This window comes from Hipposideros armiger, unplaced genomic scaffold, assembly GCF_001890085.2.
Source record: "Hipposideros armiger isolate ML-2016 unplaced genomic scaffold, ASM189008v1 scaffold_694, whole genome shotgun sequence".
NCBI classification, from domain to species: Eukaryota; Metazoa; Chordata; class Mammalia; order Chiroptera; family Hipposideridae; genus Hipposideros; species Hipposideros armiger.
In genome coordinates, this window is record NW_017732044.1 from 822,137 (window position 1) to 828,019 (window position 5,883).

General features: G+C 41.2%; 1 pseudogene; it reads left to right on the forward strand.

Annotated features, from left to right (window-relative positions):
- Positions 1 to 2,068: 2,068 nt before the first annotated feature.
- The window catches only part of LOC109373203 (nascent polypeptide-associated complex subunit alpha-like), a 7,472-nt pseudogene continuing 3,657 nt past the window's right edge, over positions 2,069 to 5,883 (forward strand).

Below are 5,883 nucleotides of genomic sequence, written 5' to 3' on the forward strand. Positions count from 1 at the left end.
GGTGTTTCAATACAGTTATTTGTTTACTGGCTAAAAAGTCCCTCATAGATAGTTCCGTGTGAGCTGGTGCATTGTCATGATGCAAGAAACACGCATTGCTGGCGAAAAGTTTATGTAGTCTAGCTTTTTCATGCAGCCTTTTCATCCCTTCCAAACAGTACACTGGGTTAACTGTTTGTCCAGTTGGCACAAATTCATAATGAATAATCCTTCTGATATAAAAAATGGTTTGCAACATCATTACAACAAGTTCATGAATTTAATTGTCAGGCCTCATATGTATGTGTGTGTGTATAATGAACAAATCGATAATGTACCATATTGTTATCAGCACATACATTTGTAACACCATGGATGGAACTTGAGTACATCATGCTAAGTGATATCAGTCAGACAGAGAAAGATAAATACTGTATATTATCACTTATTGTGGTATTTAGAAAAGCCAAATGTAAAACACAGAGTAAATGGTTGCTAGCAGTGAATGGGGATGGAATTCAATATATCCAGGAACTCAAGATATATTGAGTTCCTGGGCCCAGTTTTAACTGGGGGCAGTTCCCCACACCAACAAACAATTCTTAGACACCAACAGGCTTTCTGAGAATGCAACCCAATTTTGACACTGTCTACCTGGAGACAGCATCAGATTCAAGAGTTTAAGGGTTCCGTCTTACAAGGCTTCAGTCTCCGCTTTCATACACACACATACTTCAGACACCAGCCCCAAGCCTAGGCTCTTTGTGCTGGGGACCAAGTGGCTACAGACTGGAGGTTCCAAAAACCTTTTCCAACTCAGAATGCGAATTGCAAGTCTAAATTGTTATCTGCACTTCTAATCAACTAGCTTTAAATCAGAGGTTCCCACAACCTCTTCCTTTGTTTTGATTAGCTTGTTAGAGTATCAGCTATAGAATTTCTCTTGGTGATGCTCCCACAGCTGCGTCTCTTGAAGGGAAGTGAGCAACGCCTCTATGGCTGCCACATGCAGTTCACCCTCCAAAAAGAAATTATACCCCAAAGTGTTTTCTAATTTATTTATTTATTATTATAGTTTATTAAGTATTATTTATAATAATAAAATTTAGTACTGTTATTCAATGAAGTTAACACAATTCAACAAGTATTTCTTGTCCTCTAAATACATCTGACATTCTAAATATAAAAACAGGAAAAGCATTAGAGAAATAGGGAAATTATAGGAAACAGCATCTACTTTAAATATGTTACCTTCTTATTAACGAGATAAGATGCTGTGGGTAAATGCTGAAACCCTAACTCTCAAAGATGATGATATTAAGAAGGGAGATGCTTTTGTCCTGAGGATAGAATCCTTATGAATGGGGTTAGTGCCTTATATCAAATATTCCTGAGAGATTACTAGCCCCTTTCACCATGTGAGGATATAATGAGAAGTGTACAACCCACAAGATAGCCCTCACCCATTCATGCTGGCGCCCTGATTTTGGACTGCCAGCCTCCAAAATGTGACAAATAAATTTCTGTTGTTTAAAAGTCACTGAGAGTCTATGGTATTTTGTTATAGCAGCCTGAATGGACTAAGACACAGGTTTAAATAAGCTCACAAAATGTTGAAAGGAATATAGTTTATTATTATTAATATGTACTTTTTTCATGATGAATCTTATTAGATAAGTAAAACAATTAGATAAATAAAACAATGCCTAACATGTTTCTCCATACTTAACATGCAATATTTCCCTTTAAGTGATAAATGAACTGTACATTAAGAACTACATGCTCTTTTAAGAAATATTTGATGTCATTTAGATGGCAGTTGGTCCATTTTTAATAAACCAGTCAATCCCTCTTTCCTCATTATAATCCTAAGATAAATGTAGTATTATTTATTACAGAAAACGCTTCTGTAGTATTTGGCATTTCTGTGAGCAAGCTGTAATTTTAACTTTCTGTGCCTTATGAAATTCACCATAGTTGTCTAGATTAGGAACAGCCCAGGAGACAGAAGGAGTATGAAAGAATGATGGGGAAAAATGATGGGGCATAGCTTTCTGCCCCCATCTTGGTTCCACATTCCTGCCACAAAATGCCACATGAAGCCACAGAAACCCTCCCTGCTACAGAGCAGAGGTTGCCACAGCCCCAGGCTGAGACAGGACCTGGAATGGAACCTGACAGTGATGAAACAGTACCAGAGCTCGAGGAACAGGATCCACACAGGCAACCACGCAACAAGTCCAGCTGGCAGTGGCAGCAGCTGAAATCCATGAAGAACTAAGTAGCCAGTGAAGCAAAACAGAGCCAGAGTGAAAAGAGGATGTGGAAGGCTGTGTCCAAGCTGGGTCTTGGGCAGATTACAGGGGTTGTTACTAGGGTCACTATCTGGAAATCTAAGAATATCCTCTTTGTCATCACAAAACCAGATGTCTACAAGCGCCTAGCTTCAGATATCTGCATCGTTTTTGGGGAAGCCAAGGTTGAGGATTTATCTCAGCAGGCACAGCTGGCGGCTGCTGAGAAATTCAAAGTTCAAGGTGAAGCTGTCTCAGACATTGAAGAAAACACACAGACTCCAACTGTACAAGAGCAGAGGGAAGAAGAGGTTGATGAAACAGGTGTGGATGTTAAGAACATAGAATTTGGGCCGGCCTAGTGGCGCATTGGTTAAGAACTGGCTTGGGACGCCAGAGGGCCCCGGTTCGGATCCCACATATGAGGGCCAGTGATGCTGCCCTCTACAGCTAAGATGCTGAACAACNAAGTTGCTGTCCTTTTGTTCTTCAGTCTAGTTGTGGAGGACGTCGCTTCACTGGCCCTTGTTGGTATTGTGATCATTGTGCTCTTCATGGCTGAGGCAGATCTGTCGCCGGTCATTGGACGGCCATTCCTGGAGGTTCCCAGCAGCTCACGCCAGCTGCCGGCCTCTCACTCTGGCTGTTGGCCACTCATGGTAGCTTCTAGCAGCCCACTGCAGCCTATGCCGTCGCCGGCCACTCATGGCAGCCCAGCTCCAGGTCGAGCTGTTGTTCACCATCTTAGCTATAGAGGACGCAGTGTCACTGGCCGTCATATGTGGGATCCGAACTGGGGCCATGCTGCTCAGAGCTGGCATCCCAAGCCAACTCCTAACCGACGTGCCACTTGGCCGGCCCAAAATATTTTAACTTCCATCAATTAAGACCACTGGGAGTGGCCAGTGGCACTTTTGGGATCCAGATGAGAAGCAGGTAAGTTGGGGGTACATTTTGTTTGACTTCAATGGTGGTCTATTTAGGTGGTTTTCTGTCACTTGTGTGCATATCTAAGGCACTGTTAGATGTTGGAATGGCATCGAATGGCTTCCAGGGTGCTCCTGTGATGCACTGTGCCCGCTCAGCCAGCAGCGTGACAGTAAGGTACAAGGCCAGAGTCCACCACAGCATATGACGGTGACCTATGTGCTGTGACAGGCAGTTTCCACAGGGTTCCCAAGGACCCTTACTCCTGGTATTCTGGCCCTGTGTAATCTCCACCCTGGGTGTGGTGGGGCCTCGATGCTCCTTCCTGCTGGGAAGTGATGAGATGTCACTTCTGTGATTAGGTTACAAGAGTGTGTGGCTAACGTGTTCTTGCTAGTCTGTTCTCTCTTGCCCTCTTGCTTACTCCCTCTGATGAAGCCCATTGTCATGTTGTGAGATGCTTGCTAGAGAGGCCTAAGAGGAAAGAAATACTTTTTTTGTTGTTGTTTGTTTTTTAGTTTTATTTATTGGGGGATTGGGGAAGCAGAACATTATGTTTTTTTCAGGACCCATCAGCTTCAAGTCAAGTTGTTGTCCTTCAATCTTAGTTGTGGAGGGCGCAGCTCAGCTCCAGTTTCATTTATAAAATTTTTAAAGGCTATTATTCACATAATGGTGATTCTATAAAAAAAATATATTTATGGCTCTCGGATAATTTTTAAATTGTTGTGAGAGACAGGATTGGCTCTTCCAGGGGCCGGCAAACTTTTGGGATGGAACGTACCCAAAGAGCCGCATGTGGCTCGTGAGCCGCAGTTTGCCGACCCCTGTTATAGAGCTTCTTCAGTTTATTTCCCTTCAGGGTTCCATTGAGTTGATCAGATTGATCTGATTTTAATAAGATATACAGAGGCTGGGCCTTAATGAAAAATTTGGAACCCAATTGAAACAGCATCTAGTCAAACCCAGGAATCCTTTAAGCTGTTTTTTTTTTTTTGGAAGGGGAAAGGATATTACTCCTCTAAGTCTAGGTTAATTAGTAGCCTGTCTTTAGATATTAGATAATCAAGGTATTTTACTTGGTGTGAACAGAATCACAGCTTGTCCTTTGAGACCCTATGTCTTTTATGACTAGCTATTGTATTAGGTTGTGTCTTCTTAGGAATCTAATATATCCTAGAGCATAAGAGTAAATCATCCACATATTGGATTAGAGTAGAATTTCTGGGAAATTCAACATCATTCAAATCAGTGTTTACTTTCTGAGAGAAATAGTTGGGACTCTCTATATATCCCTGGGGCATTACTGTCCAAATAAACTCTGATCTTCCCAGGTGGAAAAACAAAGCGGTATTTCCTATCCTTTTTAATTTAATTTTAATTTTTTTTACAGGAATGCTGAAAAAGGCATGACACATCTATCACTGAAAAATATTGGCAGTACATGCAGGAATAGCTGATAATAGGGTATGTGGATTTGGAACCACAGGATACCTTTATAACTCTCAGATTCTGTGCAAATCTCCATCCTTTCCCATTGGGTTTCTTTACTGGAAGGATAGGAGAATTACAGGTGCTTATACATGGAAGTAAAAGCCCCCCTTTTAAAGATAATCATGTATAATGGGCTAATTCTAGCTAGCGTATCAGGCCTTAAAGGATATTGGGAAATATTAGGTTGAGGCAAAGTATTCTCAGTAGTTATTTAAATAGGAGTGGCTGATTTAATTTTGCCAATATCTGTACTGGACAAAGCCTAAAGTTGTATTGGAACATCCTGCAAGAGACATTCAGTCAGTCTCAAGACTAGTTTCCTCTCATGTAGTTCCTTTTAAAATCATTATTTTTCCAATCTGAGTCATTTAATTCTATGTACATTTCACCCTCTGAGAGAAGCATATGTGAGCATCATCGGTAAGAAAGTCTCACAGTATCAGGTGAGCTGAGGCAGATTTGACTAGTAAAAATATATGTTGCCCCTTAACATTTCCTAGCTGGAGGGGAATAAGTTCTGATTTAAACAGACATTGGTTGATTAGATGACCCTGCCATTTGTACAGAAGCTTTCCTACGGGGGAGAGGACAACTTAGTCAGGTAGTGTTAACAGATAAAGTAGCCCCAGTGTTAGTAAGAAAGGGGAAATGCCCTTGTCCTTGGAGCAGCCCTATGCTTGCTTCTGTTTTTCTTTTTATAAATCCCATTTCAGATTTCTGCAATTCTTAAGGTGACGTGACTTTTTACAGTAAAATCAGACTCCTTTATAGGAGTTTCCCTCACAAAACTTATTTAGTAATTCTATTGCTTTGTTCTCAGAAACCAATAGGTGCATCAATTGGAATAAATGAGAAAAGCCAGGGTCAATTGTCTTAACAGTTATTTCAAGTTCCTTTGCGAACTCATCAGGGTCCTAGAGGGTGTTGGGGGAATCTTTAGTAGATTCCTTACTTCCATTTATATACAGTTGCTGATTCCCCTCCACCTGAGACTGGCTTTTCTCTAAAGGGAGCTGCAATAGAGGTGAAGAAGAGAGAGAGAGATGGAGCAAAGGAGATTAAGCCAGTGGGACTGTTGGAGAACAGGGAAAAGTGGGGTGTTGGCATTGAGCAGCTTCAGAAACCTTATGTAGTTCAGAGACAGACTCTAAAATTTTCTAAAGAAGGTTTCTGATTTAAAATTTCCTCC